General features: G+C 47.9%; 1 long non-coding RNA gene across 1 annotated transcript; it reads right to left on the bottom strand.

Moving 5' to 3' along the window:
* Nucleotides 1–16,639: 16,639 nt before the first annotated feature.
* On the bottom strand, nucleotides 16,640–19,194 carry LOC115125027 (uncharacterized). Its single transcript, XR_003862892.2, has 2 exons — nucleotides 18,374–19,194; nucleotides 16,640–16,824 (listed from the first exon to the last, which is right to left on the bottom strand). It is a non-coding gene; the product is annotated as an uncharacterized LOC115125027 (long non-coding RNA).
* Nucleotides 19,195–20,491: the final 1,297 nt, after the last annotated feature.

Below are 20,491 nucleotides of genomic sequence, written 5' to 3' on the forward strand. Positions count from 1 at the left end.
TTGTACAGTGTTACCTGTAACCAGCGGTCAGGGCATTGTACAGTGTTACCTGTAACCAGTGGTCAGGGCATTGTACAGTGTTACCTGTAACAAGCAGTCAGGGCATTGTACAGTGTTACCTGTAACCAGCGGTCAGGGCAGTGTACAGTGTTACCTGTAACCAGTGGTCAGGGCATTGTACAGTGTTACCTGTAACCAGCGGTCAGGGCAGTGTACAGTGTTACCTGTAACCAGTGGTCAGGGCATTGTACAGTGTTACCTGTAACCAGTGGTCAGGGCATTGTATAGTGTTACCTGTAACCAGTGGTCAGGGCATTGTACAGTGTTACCTGTAGCCAGTGGGCAGGGCATTGTACAGTGTTACCTGTAACCAGTGGTAAGGGCATTGTATAGTGTTACCTGTAACCAGTGGTCAGGGCAGTGTACATTGTTACCTGTAACCAGTGGTCAGGGCATTGTACAGTGTTACCTGTAGCCAGTGGTCAGGGCAGTGTACAGTGTTACCTGTAACCAGTGGTCAGGGCATTGTACAGTGTTACCTGTAACCAGCGGTCAGGGCATTGTACTGTGTTACCTGTAACCAGTGGTCAGGGCATTGTACAGTGTTACCTGTAACCAGTGGTCAGGGCATTGTACAGTGTTACCTGTAACCAGTGGTCAGGGCATTGTACAGTGTTACCTGTAACCAGTGGTCAGGGCATTGTACAGTGTTACCTGTAACCAGTGGTCAGGGCATTGTACAGTGTTACCTGTAACCAGTGGTCAGGGCATTGTACAGTGTTACCTGTAACCAGTGGTCAGGGCAGTGTATAGTGTTACCTGTAACCAGCGGTCAGGGCAGTGTACAGTGTTAGCCAGTGGTCAGGGCAGTGTACAGTGTTACCTGTAACCAGTGGTCAGGGCAGTGTATAGTGTTACCTGTAAACAGCAGTCAGGGCATTGTATAGTGTTACCTGTAACCAGTGGTCAGGGCATTGTACAGTGTTACCTGTAGCCAGTGGGCAGGTCATTGTACAGTGTTACCTGTAACCAGTGGTCAGGGCATTGTATAGTGTTACCTGTAACCAGTGGTCAGGGCATTGTATAGTGTTACCTGTAACCAGTGGTCAGGGCATTGTACAGTGTTATTGTATAGTGTTACCTGTAACCAGTGGTCAGGGCATTGTACAGTGTTACCTGTAACCAGTGGTTGTATAGTGTTACCTGTAACCAGTGGTCAGGGCATTGTATAGTGTTACCTGTAACCAGTGGTCAGGGCAGTGTACAGTGTTACCTGTAACCAGTGGTCAGGGCATTGTACAGTGTTACCTGTAACCAGTGGTCAGGGCATTGTACAGTGTTACCTGTAACCAGTGGTCAGGGCATTGTACAGTGTTACCTGTAGCCAGTGGGCAGGTCATTGTACAGTGTTACCTGTAACCAGTGGTCAGGGCATTGTACAGTGTTACCTGTAACCAGTGGTCAGGGCATTGTATAGTGTTACCTGTAACCAGTGGTCAGGGCATTGTATAGTGTTACCTGTAACCAGTGGTCAGGGCACTGTATAGTGTTACCTGTAACCAGTGGGCAGGGCATTGTACAGTGTTACCTGTAACCAGTGGTCAGGGCATTGTATAGTGTTACCTGTAACCAGTGGTCAGGCATTGTATAGTGTTACCTGTAACCAGTGGTCAGGGCAGTGTACAGTGTTACCTGTAACCAGTGGTCAGGGCATTGTACAGTGTTACCTGTAACCAGTAACCAGTGGTCAGGGCATTGTGTTACCTGTAACCAGTGTTACCTGTAACCAGTGGTCAGGGCATTGTACAGTGTTACCTGTAACCAGTGGTCAGGGCATTGTACAGTGTTACCTGTAACCAGTGGTCAGGGCATTGTATAGTGTTACCTGTAACCAGTGGTCAGGGCATTGTATAGTGTTACCTGTAACCAGTGGTCAGGGCATTGTATAGTGTTACCTGTAACCAGTGGTCAGGGCATTGTACAGTGTTACCTGTAACCAGTGGGCAGGGCATTGTACAGTGTTACCTGTAACCAGTGGTCAGGGCATTGTACAGTGTTACCTGTAACCAGTGGTCAGGGCATTGTATAGTGTTACCTGTAACCAGTGGTCAGGGCATTGTACAGTGTTACCTGTAACCAGTGGTCAGGGCATTGTACAGTGTTACCTGTAACCAGTGGTCAGGGCAGTTGTACAGTGTTACCTGTAACCAGTGGTCAGGGCATTGTACAGTGTTACCTGTAACCAGTGGTCAGGGCATTGTACAGTGTTACCTGTAACCAGTGGGCAGGGCATTGTACAGTGTTACCTGTAACCAGTGGTCAGGGCATTGTACAGTGTTACCTGTAACCAGTGGTCAGGGCATTGTATAGTGTTACCTGTAACCAGTGGTCAGGGCATTGTACAGTGTTACCTGTAACCAGTGGTCAGGGCATTGTACAGTGTTACCTGTAACCAGTGGTCAGGGCATTGTATAGTGTTACCTGTAACCAGTGGTCAGGGCATTGTACAGTGTTACCTGTAGCCAGTGGTCAGGGCATTGTACAGTGTTACCTGTAACCAGTGGTCAGGGCATTGTACAGTGTTACCTGTAACCAGTGGTCAGGGCATTGTACAGTGTTACCTGTAACCAGTGGTCAGGGCATTGTACAGTGTTACCTGTAACCAGTGGTCAGGGCATTGTACAGTGTTACCTGTAACCAGTGGTCAGGGCTGTAACCAGTGGTCAGGGCATTGTACAGTGTTACCTGTAACCAGTGGTCAGGGCATTGTACAGTGTTACCTGTAACCAGTGCTCAGGGCAGTGTACATTGTTACCTGTAACCAGTGGTCAGGGCATTGTACAGTGTTACCTGTAACCAGTGGTCAGGGCATTGTACAGTGTTACCTGTAACCAGTGGTCAGGGCAGTGTATAGTGTTACCTGTAACCAGCGGTCAGGGCAGTGTAGCCAGTGGTCAGGGCAGTGTACAGTGTTACCTGTAACCAGTGGTCAGGGCAGTGTATAGTGTTACCTGTAAACAGCAGTCAGGGCATTGTATAGTGTTACCTGTAACCAGTGGTCAGGGCATTGTACAGTGTTACCTGTAGCCAGTGGGCAGGTCATTGTACAGTGTTACCTGTAACCAGTGGTCAGGGCATTGTATAGTGTTACCTGTAACCAGTGGTCAGGGCATTGTACAGTGTTACCTGTAACCAGTGGTCAGGGCATTGTATAGTGTTACCTGTAACCAGTGGTCAGGGCATTGTATAGTGTTACCTGTAACCAGTGGTCAGGGCATTGTATAGTGTTACCTGTAACCAGTGGTCAGGGCATTGTACAGTGTTACATGTAGCCAGTGGTCAGGGCAGTGTACAGTGTTACCTGTAACCAGTGGTCAGGGCATTGTACAGTGTTACCTGTAACCAGCGGTCAGGGCATTGTACAGTGTTACCTGTAGCCAGTGGGCAGGGCATTGTACAGTGTTACCTGTAACCAGTGGTCAGGGCATTGTACAGTGTTACCTGTAACCAGTGGTCAGGGCATTGTATAGTGTTACCTGTAACCAGTGGTCAGGGCATTGTACAGTGTTACCTGTAGCCAGTGGGCAGGGCATTGTACAGTGTTACCTGTAACCAGTGGTCAGGGCATTGTATAGTGTTACCTGTAACCAGTGGTCAGGGCATTGTACAGTGTTACCTGTAGCCAGTGGTCAGGGCAGTGTACAGTGTTACCTGTAACCAGTGGTCAGGGCATTGTACAGTGTTACCTGTAACCAGCGGTCAGGGCATTGTACAGTGTTACCTGTAGCCAGTGGGCAGGGCATTGTACAGTGTTACCTGTAACCAGTGGTCAGGGCATTGTACAGTGTTACCTGTAGCCAGTGGGCAGGGCATTGTACAGTGTTACCTGTAACAAGCGGTCAGGGCATTGTACAGTGTTACCTGTAACCAGCGGTCAGGGCAGTGTACAGTGTTACCTGTAACCAGTGGTCAGGGCATTGTACAGTGTTACCTGTAACCAGTGGTCAGGGCATTGTATAGTGTTACCTGTAACCAGTGGTCAGGGCATTGTACAGTGTTACCTGTAGCCAGTGGGCAGGGCATTGTACAGTGTTACCTGTAACCAGTGGTCAGGGCATTGTATAGTGTTACCTGTAACCAGTGGTCAGGGCAGTGTACAGTGTGACCTGTAGCCAGTGGTCGGGGCAGTGTGCAGTGTTACCTGTAGCCAGTGGTAGAGGCAGCTGGGTCCATTCTGGGTGCCTATGTGCTCTATGTGGAAGCTGTCAGTGAAGTTGAGGTTGATACGATGAACCCAGGCTCCACAGAGATGACGTACTGACAGGCCAGGCCATGGGGTGATGGGTCAGGGTACCCTGGGCTGGACAGTGTCCCCCCTGGTTCATCAGATATACCCCTACCACAGGACACTGGCCAGGGAGAGAGAGATGTTCACAAGATGTATAGAACTACAGTACACACACACACACTCCACACACACACACACACACACACACACACACACACACACACACACAGATAGACAGTAGGTGTACTCACAGACACAGGTGCGCTGGTCAGGGCGGAGCTCGTAGCCATGGCGACAGGAGCACATATAAGAGCCCAGGGTGTTGTGGCAGATCTGGGAGCAGAGTGGACCAGAACCATCCTCAGGGTCTGGAGCTGAACACTCATCTATGTCTGGGATAGGGATGGAGAGAAGAGAGATGGAGGGATGGCGAGAGGGATGGAGATGAGAGGTGGAGGGATGGAGAAAAGAGGTGGAGGGATGGAGAGAGAGAGGGATGGAGAAGAGAGGTGGAGGGATGGAGCGAGGGATGGAGAAGAGAGGTGGAGGGATGGAGTAGAGAGGTAGAGGGATGGAGAGAGGGATAGAGAGAGAGGTGGAGGGAAGGAGAGAGGTGGAGGGATGGAGAAGAGAGGTGAAGGAGAGAGGGATGCAGAAGAGAGGTGGAGGGAAGGAGAGAGGTGGAGGGTGTAGCTTAGCATTACACCGTGATATGGATCGCATGCAGCGACCCAAAAAAACGACTCCGAAAAAGAGGGAAACGAGGCGGTCTTCTCGTCAGACTCCGGAGACGGGCACACCGTGCACCACTCCCTAGCATTCTTCTTGCCAATGTCCAGTCTCTTGACAACAAGGTTGATGAAATCCGAGCAAGGGTAGCATTCCAGAGGGACATCAGAGACTGTAACGTTCTGTGCTTCACGGAAACATGGCTCACCGGAGAGACGCTATCCGAAGGGTGCAGCCAACGGGTTTCTCCACGCATCGCGCCGACAGAAACAAACACCTTTCTGGGAAGAAGAGTGGTGGGGGCGTATGCCTTATGGCTAACGAGACATGGTGTGATGAAAGAAACATACAGGAACTCAAATCCTTCTGTTCACCTGATTTAGAATTCCTCACAATCAAATGTAGACCGCATTATCTACCAAGAGAATTCTCTTCGATTATAATCACAGCCGTATATATCCCCCCCAAGCAGACACATCGATGGCTCTGAACAAACTTTATTTAACTCTTTGCAAACTGGAAACCATTTATCCGGAGGCTGCATTCATTGTAGCTGGGGATTTTAACAAGGCTAATCTGAAAACAAGACGCCCTAAATTTTATCAGCATATCGATTGCGCAACCAGGGGTGGAAAAACCTTGGATCATTGTTACTCTAACTTCCGCGACGCATATAAGGCCCTGCCCCGCCCCCCTTTCGGAAAAGCTGACCACGACTCCATTTTGTTGATCCCTGCCTACAGACAGAAACTAAAACAAGATGCTCCCACGCTGAGGTCTGTCCAACGCTGGTCCGACCAAGCTGACTCCACACTCCAAGACTGCTTCCATCACGTGGACTGGGATATGTTTCGTATTGCGTCAGATAACAACATTGACAAATACGCTGATTCGGTGTGCGAGTTCATTAGAACGTGCGTTGAAGATGTCGTTCCCATAGCAATGATTAAAACATTCCCTAACCAGAAACCGTGGATTGATGGCAGCATTCGTGTGAAACTGAAAGCGCGAACCACTGCTTTTAATCAGGGCAAGGTGTCTGGTAACATGACCGAATACAAACAGTGCAGCTATTCCCTCCGCAAGGCTATCAAACAAGCTAAGCGTCAGTACAGAGACAAAGTAGAATCTCAATTCAACGGCTCAGACACAAGAGGCATGTGGCAGGGTCTACAGTCAATCACGGACTACAGGAAGAAATCCAGCCCAGTCACGGACCAGGATGTCTTGCTCCCAGGCAGACTAAATAACTTTTTTGCCCGCTTTGAGGACAATACAGTGCCACTGACACGGCCTGCAACGAAAACATGCCTGCAACGAAAACATGCGTTCTCTCCTTCACTGCAGCCGAGGTGAGTATGACATTTAAACGTGTTAACCCTCGCAAGGCTGCAGGCCCAGACGGCATCCCCAGCCGCGCCCTCAGAGCATGCGCAGACCAGCTGGCCGGTGTGTTTACGGACATATTCAATCAATCCCTATCCCAGTCTGCTGTTCCCACATGCTTCAAGAGGGCCACCATTGTTCCTGTTCCCAAGAAAGCTAAGGTAACTGAGCTAAACGACTACCGCCCCGTAGCACTCACTTCCGTCATCATGAAGTGCTTTGAGAGACTAGTCAAGGACCATATCAACTCCACCCTACCTGACACCCTAGACCCACTCCAATTTGCTTACCGCCCAAATAGGTCCACAGACGATGCAATCTCAACCACACTGCACACTGCCCTAACCCATCTGGACAAGAGGAATACCTATGTGAGAATGCTGTTCATCGACTACAGCTCGGCATTCAACACCATAGTACCCTCCAAGCTCGTCATCAAGCTCGAGACCCTGGGTCTCGACCCCGCCCTGTGCAACTGGGTACTGGACTTCCTGACGGGCCGACCCCAGGTGGTGAGGGTAGGCAAACAACATCTCCTCCCCGCTGATCCTCAACACTGGGGCCCCACAAGGGTGCGTTCTGAGCCCTCTCCTGTACTCCCTGTTCACCCACGACTGCGTGGCCACGCACGCCTCCAACTCAATCATCAAGTTTGCGGACGACACAACAGTGGTAGGCTTGATTACCAACAACGACGAGACGGCCTACAGGGAGGAGGTGAGGGCCCTCGGAGGGTGGTGTCAGGAAAATAACCTCACACTCAACGTCAACAAAACTAAGGAGATGATTGTGGACTTCAGGAAACAGCAGAGGGAACACCCCCCTATCCACATCGATGGAACAGTAGTGGAGAGGGTAGCAAGTTTTAAGTTCCTCGGCATACACATCACAGACAAACTGAATTGGTCCACTCACACAGACAGCATCGTGAAGAAGGCGCAGCAGCGCCTCTTCAACCTCAGGAGGCTGAAGAAATTCGGCTTGTCACCAAAAGGTTCTACAGATGCACAATCGAGAGCATCCTGGCGGGCTGTATCACCGCCTGGTACGGCAACTGCTCCGCCCTCAACCGTAAGGCTCTCCAGAGGGTAGTGAGGTCTGCACAACGCATCACCGGGGGCAAACTACCTGCCCTCCAGGACACCTACACCACCCGATGTTACAGGAAGGCCATAAAGATCATCAAGGACATCAACCACCCGAGCCACTGCCTGTTCACCCCGCTATCATCCAGAAGGCGAGGTCAGTACAGGTGCATCAAAGCTGGGACCGAGAGACTGAAAAACAGCTTCTATCTCAAGGCCATCAGACTGTTAAACAGCCACCACTAACATTGAGTGGCTGCTGCCAACACACTGACACTGACTCAACTCCAGCCACTTTAATAATGGGAATTGATGGGAAATGATGTAAATATATCACTAGCCACTTTAAACAATGCTACCTTATATAATGTTACTTACCCTACATTATTAATCTCATATGCATACGTATATACTGTACTCTATATCATCGACTGCATCCTTATGTAATACATGTATCACTAGCCACTTTAACTATGCCACTTTGTTTACATACTCATCTCATATGTATATACTGTACTCGATACCATCTACTGTATCTTGCCTATGCTGCTCTGTACCATCACTCATTCATATATCCTTATGTACATATTCTTTATCCCCTTACACTGTGTATAAAACAGTAGTTTAGGAATTGTTAGTTAGATTACTTGTTGGTTATTACTGCATTGTCGGAACTAGAAGCACAAGCATTTCGCTACACTCGCATTAACATCTGCTAACCATGTGTATGTGACAAATAAAAGTTGATTTGATTTGATTTGATATCACCTTCACTGAAGGTGAAGATGAGATTTGCTTGGTGTTTCTGGTTTAACAGTGTTGCCTTAGATTATGTACGTAGTACTGTTGTGAGCATCTCCAGTCAGGTTGGTACGGGCTGCACTACCTTTGGCCTGATAATGGGCGGAGAAGCCGAGGTGATGGTATGGCTCAGGGTTCGTGTCGTCTATCTGAAGGACCAGGGTGAGCCTGTTGCCTAGAGACAAAAGTGGCCGGTTGCCTGGGTGATGTCCATCAGAATAATTCTCCTGACCACATAACTTTGCAAGGACCTTCTTGTCATATAAAACCTGGAATGACGGGGTGAAAGAAACATTTAATACACCCTAATACATTTTATAATAAGGTATCGAAGTGTTCTTTTGAAGTCCACTGACCGTGAGGGAGTCGTAGTAGCAGTCGGCTGACGGCCTGATGTCCAGGTGAGTGAAGCTGAGCTGGAGCTGGTAGCCTTCAGGTACACTGAGGTCCCACTGTTGTGACAGGGCAGCTGGGTACGGCTGGGGGGACTGGACCACCCCATGTAGGGCTGGCAGGGACCGGGCCAACCGCCAACACTCACAAACAGACACACACAGCAGCCTGGAGCAGACCAACACAGGGAGAGAGGGCTGAGATGGGAGGTATAGGAGGAGTTGTGTGTCACAACGAGGTAAATACAGCCCCTTGAAACATGTCTGTATGATGACTGATCAGATAGAGAGCTATTTTCTGATCTGTGACCAGGAAGCAGAAGGAAACATATTCTAATGATGCTGTAGGAATCATATGTTTTTATCATCCTTCAAGATGAAGACTCAATAAAGGTTAAAACCACTGGTGTGCTGCGTAATGTAAACAAACAGGTTATACTTCATTTGAACTCTTTCTCACACGTGCTAGTCACATGACACAATGTACTAGTAATGGAATAAACGGCATACACCTTCACGGCAGCTGGTCTGATTATGACAACTGACTTTACACACTCACGTAAGCAGTTGTTCTTTACATTCACTTACAGTGGGGAGAACAAGTATTTGATACACTGCCGATTTTGCAGGTTTTCCTACTTACAAAGCATGTAGAGGTCTGTAATTGTTATCATAGGTACACTTCAACTGCGAGAGACGGAATCTAAAACAAAAATCCAGAAAATCACATTGTATGATTTTTAAGTAATTAATTAGCTTTTTATTGCATGACATAAGTATTTGATCACCTACCAACCAGTAAGAATTCCGGCTCTCACAGACCTGTTCGTTTTTCTTTAAGAAGCCCTCGTGTTCTCCACTCATTACCTGTATTAACTGCACCTGTTTGAACTTGTTACCTGTATAAAAGACAACTGTCCACACACTCAATCAAACAGACTCCAACCTCTCCACAATGGCCAAGACCAGAGAGGGTGTAAGGACATCAGGGATACAATTGTAGACCTGCACAAGGCTGGGATGTGCTACAGGACAATAGGCAAGCAACTTGGTGAGAAGGCAACAACTGTTGGCGCAATTATTAGAAAATGGAAGAAGTTCAAGATGACGGTCAATCATCCTCGGTCTGGGGCTCCATGCAAGATCTCACCTCGTGGGGCATCAATGATCATGAGGAAGGTGAGGGATCAGCCCAGAACTACACGGCAGGACCTGGTCAATGACCTGAAGAGAGCTGGGACCACAGTCTCAAAGAAAACCATTAGTAACACACTATGCCGTCATGGATTAAAATCCTGCAGCGCACGCAAGGTCCCCCTGCTCAAGCCAGCGCATGTCCAAGCCCGTCTGAAGTTTGCCAATGACCATCTGGATGATCCAGAGGAGGAATGGGAGATGGTCATGTGGTCTGATGAGATAAAAATATAGCTTTTTGGTCTAAACTTCACTCGCCGTGTTTGGAGGAAGAAGAAGGATGAGTACAACCCCAGGAACACCATCCCAACTGTGAAGCATGGAGGTGGAAACATTCTTTGGGGATTTATTTTTTTATTTTATTTCACCTTTATTTAACCAGGTAGGCTAGTTGAGAACAAGTTCTCATTTGCAACTGCGACCTGGCCAAGATAAAGCATAGCAGTGTGAACAGACAACACAGAGTTACACATGGAGTAAACAATTAACAAGTCAATAACACAGTAGGAAAAAAAAAATGGGCAGTCTATATACAATGTGTGCAAAAGGCATGAGGAGGTAGGCGAATAATACAATTTTGCAGATTAACACTGGGGTGATAAATGATCAGATGGTCATGTACAGGTAGAGATATTGGTGTGCAAAAGAGCAGAAAAGTAAATAAAAAAACAGTATAAAAACAGTATGGGAATGAGGTAGGTGAAAATGGGTGGGCTATTTACCAATAGACTATGTACAGCTGCAGCGATCGGTTAGCTGCTCGGATAGCTGATGTTTGAAGTTGGTGAGGGAGATAAAAGTCTCCAACTTCAGCGATTTTTGCAGTTCGTTCCAGTCACAGGCAGCAGAGTACTGGAACGAAAAGCGGCCAAATGAGGTGTTGGCTTTAGGGATGATCAGTGAGATACACCTGCTGGAGCGTGTGCTACGGATGGGTGTTGCCATCGTGACCAGTGAACTGAGATAAGGCGGAGCTTTACCTAGCATGGACTTGTAGATGACCTGGAGCCAGTGGGTCTGGCGACGAATATGTAGCGAGGGCCAGCCGACTAGAGCATACAAGTCGCAGTGGTGGGTGGTATAAGGTGCTTTGGTGACAAAACGGATGGCACTATGATAGACTGCATCCAGTTTGCTGAGTAGAGTGTTGGAAGCCATTTTGTAGATGACATCGCCGAAATCGAGGATCGGTAGGATAGTCAGTTTTACTAGGGTAAGCTTGGCGGCGTGAGTGAAGGAGGCTTTGTTGCGGAATAGAAAGCCGACTCTTGATTTGATTTTCGATTGGAGATGTTTGATGTGAGTCTGGAAGGAGAGTTTGCAGTCTAGCCAGACACCTAGGTACTTATAGATGTCCACATATTCAAGGTCGGAACCATCCAGGGTGGTGATGCTAGTCGGGCATGCGGGTGCAGGCAGCAATCGGTTGAAAAGCATGCATTTGGTTTTACTCGCGTTTAAGAGCAGTTGGAGGCCACGGAAGGAGTGCTGTATGGCATTGAAGCTCGTTTGGAGGTTAGATAGCACAGTGTCCAATGACGGGCCGAAAGTATATAGAATGGTGTCGTCTGCGTAGAGGTGGATCAGGGAATCGCCCGCAGCAAGAGCAACATCATTGATATATACAGAGAAAAGAGTCGGCCCGAGAATTGAACCCTGTGGCACCCCCATAGAGACTGCCAGAGGACCGGACAGCATGCCCTCCGATTTGACACACTGAACTCTGTCTGCAAAATAATTGGTGAACCAGGCAAGGCAGTCATCCGAGAAACCGAGGCTATTGAGTCTGCCGATAAGAATATGGTGATTGACAGAGTCGAAAGCCTTGGCGAGGTCGATGAAGACGGCTGCACAGTACTGTCTTTTATCGATGGCGGTTATGATATCGTTTAGTACCTTGAGCGTGGCTGAGGTGCACCCGTGACCGGCTCGGAAACCAGATTGCACAGCAGAGAAGGTACGGTGGGATTCGAGATGGTCAGTGACCTGTTTGTTGACTTGGCTTTCGAAGACCTTAGATAGGCAGGGCAGGATGGATATAGGTCTATAGCAGTTTGGGTCCAGGGTGTCTCCCCCTTTGAAGAGGGGGATGACTGCGGCAGCTTTCCAATCCTTGGGGATCTCAGACGATATGAAAGAGAGGTTGAACAGGCTGGTAATAGGGGTTGCGACAATGGCGGCAGATAGTTTCAGAAATAGAGGGTCCAGATTGTCAAGCCCAGCTGATTTGTACGGGTCTAGGTTTTGCAGCTCTTTCAGAACATCTGCTATCTGGATTTGGGTAAAGGAGAACCTGGAGAGGCTTGGGCGAGGAGCTGCGGGGGCGGAGCTGTTGGCCGAGGTTGGAGTAGCCAGGCGGAAGGCATGGCCAGCCGTTGAGAAGTGCTTATTGAAGCTTTCGATAATCGTGGATTTATCGGTGGAGACCGTGTTACCTAGCCTCAGTGCAGTGGGCAGCTGGGAGGAGGTGCTCTTGTTCTCCATGGACTTCACAGTGTCCCAGAACTTTTGGAGTTGGAGCTACAGGATGCAAACTTCTGCCTGAAGAAGCTGGCCTTAGCTTTCCTGACTGACTGCGTGTATTGGTTCCTGACTTCCCTGAACAGTTGCATATCACGGGGGCTATTCGATGCTATTGCAGTCCGCCACAGGATGTTTTTGTGCTGGTCGAGGGCAGTCAGGTCTGGAGTGAACCAAGGGCTGTATCTGTTCTTGGTTCTGCATTTTTGAACGGAGCATGCTTATCTAAAATGGTGAGGAAGTTACTTTTAAAGAATGACCAGGCATCCTCAACTGACGGGATGAGGTCAATGTCCTTCCAGGATACCCGGGCCAGGTCGATTAGAAAGGCCTGCTCGCAGAAGTGTTTTAGGGAGCGTTTGACAGTGATGAGGGGTGGTCGTTTGACTGCGGCTCCGTGGCGGATACAGGCAATGAGGCAGTGATCGCTGAGATCCTGGTTGAAGACAGCGGAGGTGTATTTGGAGGGCCAGTTGGTCAGGATGACGTCTATGAGGGTGCCCTTCTTTACAGAGTTAGGGTTGTACCTGGTGGGTTCCTTGATGATTTGAGTGAGATTGAGGGCATCTAGCTTACATTGTAGGACTGCCGGGGTGTTAAGCATATCCCAGTTTAGGTCACCTAACAGAACAAACTCTGAAGCTAGATGGGGCGATCAATTCACAAATGGTGTCCAGGGCACAGCTGGGAGCTGAGGGTGGCCGGTAGCAGGCGGCAACAGTGAGAGACTTATTTCTGGAGAGGGTAATTTTCAAAATTAGTAGTTCGAACTGTTTGGGTATAGACCTGGAAAGTATGACATTACTTTGCAGGCTATCTCTGCAGTAGACTGCAACTCCGCCCCCTTTGGTAGTTCTATCTTGATGGAAGATGTTATAGTTGGGTATGGAAATCTCTGAATTTTTGGTGGCCTTCCTGAGCCAGGATTCAGACACGGCAAGGACATCAGGGTTAGCAGAGTGTGCTAAAGCAGTGAGTAAAACAAACTTAGGGAGGAGGCTTCTGATGTTGACATGCATAAAACCAAGGCTTTTTCGATCACAGAAGTCAACAAATGAGGGTACCTGGGGACATGCAGGGCCTGGGTTTACCTCCACATCACCCGCGGAACAGAGAAGGAGTAGTATGAGGGTGCGGCTAAAGGCTATCAAAATTGGTCGCCTAGAGCGTTGGGGGCAGAGGATAAGAGGAGCAGGTTTCTGGGCATGGTAGAATATATTCAGGGCATAATGCGCAGACAGGGGTATGGTGGGGTGCGGGTACAGCGGAGGTAAGCCCAGGCACTGGGTGATGATGAGACAGGTTGTATCTCTGGACATGCTGGTTGTAATGGGTGAGGTCACCGCATGTGTGGGAGGTGGGACAAAGGAGGTAACAGGGGTATGCAGAGTGGGTCTAGGGGCTCCATTGTGAACTAAAACAATTATAACTAACCTGAACAACAGTATACAAGGCATATTGACATCTGAGAGAGACATACAGCGAGGCATACAGTAATCACAGGTGTTGAATTTGGAAAGCTAGCTAAAAACAGTAGGCGAGGCTAATCCGCTAGCACAACAAACAGCAGGTAAAATGGCGTTGACTAGGCAACGGGGCCGACAGGTAAGACAAACAAGCAGAAAGGAGTACCGTGATTAATGGACAGTCCAGCGTGCATCAGCTATGTAGCCAAGAGATCAGTGTCCAGGGGGGCAGCGGTGGATGGGCAGGGGGGGCTGGGCTGGCGAGTGTTATCCAGTTTTTTTTTTTAAACTAACAATGACTAACTAGCTTTTAGCTGGTTAGCGTCTGGAGGTTCTTGAGTGTGTCATAAAAATAAAAACAAGAGTAAAAGTAATAGCGATTCCGTATCACATTGGGTGAGGCAGGTTTCCGGAAGGTATAAACAAATTAAAAATCAAAAAGAGATAGAAAGTAAATGGGGTCAGAGAGTGATTGGGACGCGGTGGTTCAGACGGTTAGCAGGCCTGTGCTAACAAGCTAACAGTTCGTAGGCCCGAGCTAGACAAGGTAGCAGTTAGCGGACCGGAGCTTGACAAGCTAGCCGTTAGCAGGCCGAATTAGCAAGCAGGGAGATAGCGAGGGCTAGAGGGTTAACCTTTGGGGGACGTCGCGATGGGGTGAGTCTGTTTATTCCTCTTCATGCGGTGAGCTGGAGATACAGCGATTCAGAAAGCTCGCGGGCCTTGGCCAGCAGATGGATCTTTGGCGATGTCGCAGCGGAAAAGCCTGTTGAAACCCCCTCGGACGATTATGTCGGCGGACCAGTCGTGATGGATCGGCGGGGCTCCGTGTCGGCAGTAGAGGGTCAGTAGAGGGTCCAGGCCAATTGGCAAATTAGGTATTTTTGGACCTCTTCGGCTAGTCGGGAGATGGGCTTAGCTCGAGGCTAGCTCCAGGCTAACTGGTGCTTGCTCTGGGACAGAGACGTTAGCCAGGAGTAGCCACTCGGATTGCAGCTAGCTATTTACGATGATCCGGATGCTTTTTTGCAAAGGGGACAGGACGACTGCACCGTATTGAGGGGAGGATGGATGGGGCCATGTATCACGAGATCTTAGCCAACAACCTCCTTCCCTCAGTAAGAGCATTGAAGATGGGTCGTGGCTGGGTCTTCCAGCATGACAACGACCCGAAACACACAGTCAGGGAAACTAAGGAGTGGCTCCGTAAGAAGCATCTCAAGGTCCTGGAATGGCCTAGCCAGTCTTCAGACCTGAACCCAATAGAAAATCTTTGGAGGGAGCTGAAAGTCTGTATTGCGCAGCGACAGCCCCGAAACCTGAAGGATCTGGAGAAGGTCTGTATGGAGGAGTGGGCCAAAATCCCTGCTGCAGTGTGTGCAAACCTGGTCAAGAACTACAGGAAGCATATGATCTCTGTAATTGCAAACAAAGGTTTCTGTACCAAATATTAAGTTCTGCTTTTCTGACGTATCAAATACTTATGCAATAAAATGCAAATTAATTACTTAAAAATCATACAATGTGATTTTCTGGATTTTTGTTTTAGATTCTGTCTCTCACAGTTGAAGTGTACCTATGATAAAAATTACAGACCTCTACATGCTTTGTAAGTAGGAAAACCTGCAAAATCGGCAGTGTATCAAATACTTGTTCTCCCCACTGTAGCTATAGCCAACGGGTTCAAGTACAGTGTAACCACACAAACTCACCAGATGAACGGATGGGTCCAGTCCATGTTGAAGGTCCTGGCCACAAATGTTTCTGTTGTTATTGTTTTACTGTTGTGTGGCTATTGCTCACATGTATTAGACTTGAATTCCCTGCAGTCTGTGTGTCCCAATAGAGACCTATGGTGAGGTATTTTGCTAGACTACGAGTCTAAAAGTCACGTTAAAACCTACTCTGTTTGACTTGGCTGAACTAGACGAATGAGAAGGGGGGACGAGAGAGAGTGAAAGGGCCCGAGAGACAGAGTATTGGTGGTGGTGGAGTTAAAAGACTACAATTGACCGGTTCTTAAAGGTAAAACCTTTTTTTACGTTAATGTCAAAAATGAGAGAGAGAGAGAATGGGAGGAAAGTGTTGTGTGTTCAGTGCTCTTCCCGTAAATTCAGTTTGAATAGTTTGTGTTGACACATAGGGACAAACTCCATGCTGGTCTGGGTATGTCAGTTCAGGTCACATGATGCAGGGATGTACTGTTGTGCTGCTACGCTGTTGACCTTTTCATGAAGAACACACTGTACACAACACTATCCACTATAGCATTCAGATGATCTACCTTTTTTAAACCACATCGCTGGTCGTGTGTAGTTATGGGACACAACAGCCTACATGTATGTTAGATAGATGAGACCCTGATGAAGGCAGCTTATCTGTGGAAACGTTGGTATTTCGAGTTGTTATGGGATATGACAGCCAGTATGTTAGATGAGACCCTGAGAAAGGCAGCTTAGCTGTGGAAACCTTGGTATTTCGAGTTGTTATGGGATATGACAGCCAGTATGTTAGATGAGACCCTGAGAAAGGCAGCTTAGCTGTGGAAACGTTGGTATTTCGAGTTTTTATGGGATATGACAGCCTACATGTATGTTAGATAGATGAGACCCTGATGAAAGCAGCTTAGCTGTGGAAACGTTGGTATTTAGTGCATTCGTTGCATCAGAGCCTCAGAAATGTGTCCAGCGTTTCTTTTCTAAGCCTACAGTGTGTTGACATCATAAATGAAATATTATTCATGTATTGTGAGATTCATTTGAAAGTGTGCAAAATAAATCGAGATTTCATGTTTAATGACACGGAAAGACAGACGTTAAGAGAACAGAAGTCATTGATTGCCACTACAACTCATAATAGTCTATTGTTCAGGGCAACAGCAGCTCTGCACCTTTGCTGATCCACCACAGAAAGCTGGACATATTGGAGCTTCCTGGAGATTGTCACAACTCCTACACCAAACCCTAGAGAGAGAGAGAGAGAGAGAGAGAGAGATGAATTCTGAATGAAATGAACATCCGCTGAATGAAATGAACCTCAAAACCAGTGGTTGGTGGTCGGTATGTCATGCTCTTGCAACATCATCAGGATGTAAGTGTCGTGTATTGATGTGACATACTGAGATAGGACGTCACCTCGTCAGTAAAGGAATGTGAGGGTTTACCGGGACAGTGATGGAGTAAAGACGTGCACAATGTGAAAGAATTGAAGTCCAATTGGCTTCCATGCATGTGAGTACAGATGCTAAAGATGAGACCGTGCATCATGTTTTCAAAAAGGAGAGGAAATATCACAAAAATGGGTTGAGACAGAATGCAGAAGGGAAAGACCAATCAGAGAATGTGTGCTATCGTTGTGGACATGCAGATCATTTTGCAAAGGACCCTGCTTGTCCAGCACGTGGGCAGACCTGCAAGGAATGTAATGGGAAGGACCATTTAGTTAACATGTGCAAGACCAAAGGCTACTCAAAACAGACTCTGAAATATGTTAATTCAGAGGAACAAAACAGAGACTATGCATTTGTGGTAAATGAGAACTGTAACTCAGGATCACGTTCTCAGTGGGAGGGGTCAGTTTATTAATGTTAATTGTCTCTGGGGCTGGTAGTAATATATTAGATGAGAGTGTAACGGATGTGAAACTGCTAGCTAGTTAGCGGTGGCGCGCTAAATAGCGTTTCAATCGGTGACGTCACTTGCTCTGAGACCTTGAAGTTGTAGTTCCCCTTGCTCTGCAAAGGGCCGCGGCTTTTGTGGAGCGATGGGTAACGATGCTTCGTGGGTGACTGTTGTTGATGTGTGCAGAGGGTCCCTGGTTCGCGCCTGGGTATGGGCGGGGGGATGGTCTAAAGTTATACTGTTACAAGAGCACATGGGAAATGTTTAAAGCCAAGGCAATAAGGTGCCGTTCATCACTAACTGATAAAAAGCTATATGCATTCTCATCTAGTGAGCCATTACCAGTAAAAGGGGTTTTCACATGCCAAATAAAGACCGGCAAGCACAGCACATAGGCGGAGTTGTACTGTGATATGTGGACGCGGAGTACCGTTGCTAGGAAAAGAGACTGCCATTTAATTGGGTGTGCTAATAGTGGGTGTTGACGTAGTGACAGAGGTAAAAACTCAGATTAAACAGCAATACCCCAGGTTGTTTGAAGGGGTGGGTAAACTAAACACAAAACAGATCCGCCTACATGCTGATAAAAACATGACACCATGTGTGTGCCCTCAATTTGTGTAGAGGAAATTTGGAGACCCAAGTTTCGAGGCTTCTGTAGGATTGAACCTGCCGAGTTGAGGTCTGCGCTTTACAATGTTATGATTATAGGCCCGGGCTTTTCTATGTTTATTATATATTTTTTCAGCCACCACCCATACATTTATTTTTGCATCATTCCATTCCATTTATGTCACATGTACTCCCTCTCCAGCCTCTAGGTCTCCAGGCTGCTCCTTATGGAGCACACCTGTCACCATCATTACACGCACCTGTGCATCATCAGACTCACCTGGACTCCAATCACCTCCCTGATTACCTTCCCTATACATGTCACTTCCTTTGGTTCCTTCCCCAGGCGTAATTGTTTCTGTTCGTGCTTCTTATTTTTGTATTATGTTGTGTTTATTTATTGAAACACTCACACCCTGAACTTGCTTCCCAACTCTCAGCATATATCGGGAAGCATCCGTTTTTTGTGTCAGGAGGAATGACGTTGGGTTTTTGTGCCTCGGTTGGATCGCCGGGCTCCCCTGCCTCAGCCGGTCTGTCAGGTTCCCGCGTCCGCGTCCAGCCGGCGACAGGTTCCTGCGCATCAGCAGAGGTGACCGATCCACTCCTGATCCCCGGGATCGTCCCTTGGGTTGGTGTCCTCCAGCTGGAGCCAAACGCGCCGAGGAGGGGGTACGCGCCGACTCCATCACCTCCCTGATTACCTTCCCTGTATATGTCACTTCCTTTGGTTACTTCCGCCGGTGTTTCTGTTCCTGTGTCACTTCTGAGCGCTGTTCGTGTATCTTATTTTTCTATTATGTTGTGTTATTTTCTTAACACTCACTCCCTGAACTTGCTTCCCGACTCAGCGCACATCGATAGTTTAACTTTCTTCTCTCGATCACATTCTTGTCAATTTCTCCTGAGTGTTGCTAGCATTCATGGATAATATTATGCTAACATTGATCAATAATTCAGGACATTTGAATCATTATGGAACTAGCAGGGTCATTCATATTGTGCGGTGCCTTTCTGTCCCCAGGAAAAACAAGTTATTTAGTGTAAAATGTGGATTCCAAAAGGCTTTAAATATAAGATCAGGTGTCCTTTACCTTAACACCAAAATATGGATCCTGAAAGTGAATTGTATGCTTTTAAACACTTTGTCAGTGGATGTAGGCGTTTTTGTCCCCCGGTGTTATTTATCAACTTCCACGAGAAATATAAGCCATAAAATAATACCTCTTCATTTTAGTCCTAGTTAGTCTCTTTCATCAATACAGGTTTTTTTTTCATGGTTATTTTATTTAAGATTTCCTATGTCCCTGATATCACTTTCCACCCTGTTTGTTGTAATTATCCATTTAAGAAAACACCCCCTTCCTACAATGACACCACATTCAGGAAGTGTCAATTTCTTTGGTAGGAAAACAATGGTGCAAAGCTAAAAATAAAAAACACTCAGTTGTATCTATTTATCCATGTTTCTTGTTAGTCTGTATGTTCCACTTAAATGTCCACCCTGACTAAATTATAGAGAAGAAAATATAATGAGCAAAATGTTAATATGTTTGATAGGGAAGTTAAAATCGAGTTCAAGTGTCCACCATTATGCCAGCTCAATCTTTCTCACTCACAGAGCTATGGCTCATATTAGCGCAACATTTCTCTCCTGTTAGGTTCCACCTTGTTAGGATTGTGCTCCTAACAAATTAGAAAATGCACCCCAAAATGTTGTATGTCCCTGAGCTTGATCAATATGTTTTTCTGAAAGTCAAACAGAATACAAAAAAAAACTAAAATATTTAACATTTCAAAAGGTTTTGAGCTCCAAATTGCACAGCAGTGTAGGAATGACCCAGCAGGTTAAACCTGGCTAAGGGCTGCTCTTGTGCGCCCGTGGCTAAGGGCTGCTCTTGTGCGCCCGTGGCTAAGGGCTGCTCTTGTGCGCCCGTGGCTAAGGGCTGCTCTTGTGCGCCCGTGGCTAAGGGCTGCTCTTGTGCGCCCGTGGCTAAGGGCTGCTCTTGTGCGCCCGTGGCTAAGGGCTGCTCTTGTGCGCCCGTGGCTAAGGGCGGCTGCTCTTGTGCGCCCGTGGCTAAGGGCGGCTGCTCTTGTGCGCCCGTGGCTAAGGGCGGCTGCTCTTGTGCGCCCGTGGCTAAGGGCGGCTGCTCTTGTGCGCCCGTGGCTAAGGGCGGCTGCTCTTGTGCGCCCGTGGCTAAGGGCGGCTGCTCTTGTGCGCCCGTGGCTAAGGGCGGCTGCTCTTGTGCGCCCGTGGCTAAGGGCGGCTGCTCTTGTGCGCCCGTGGCTAAGGGCGGCTGCTCTTGTGCGCCCGTGGCTAAGGGCGGCTGCTCTTGTGCGCCCGTGGCTAAGGGCGGCTGCTCTTGTGCGCCCGTGGCTAAGGGCGGCTGCTCTTGTG

Source organism: Oncorhynchus nerka, linkage group LG14 (genome assembly GCF_034236695.1).
Source record: "Oncorhynchus nerka isolate Pitt River linkage group LG14, Oner_Uvic_2.0, whole genome shotgun sequence".
Lineage (NCBI taxonomy): Eukaryota > Metazoa > Chordata > Actinopteri > Salmoniformes > Salmonidae > Oncorhynchus > Oncorhynchus nerka.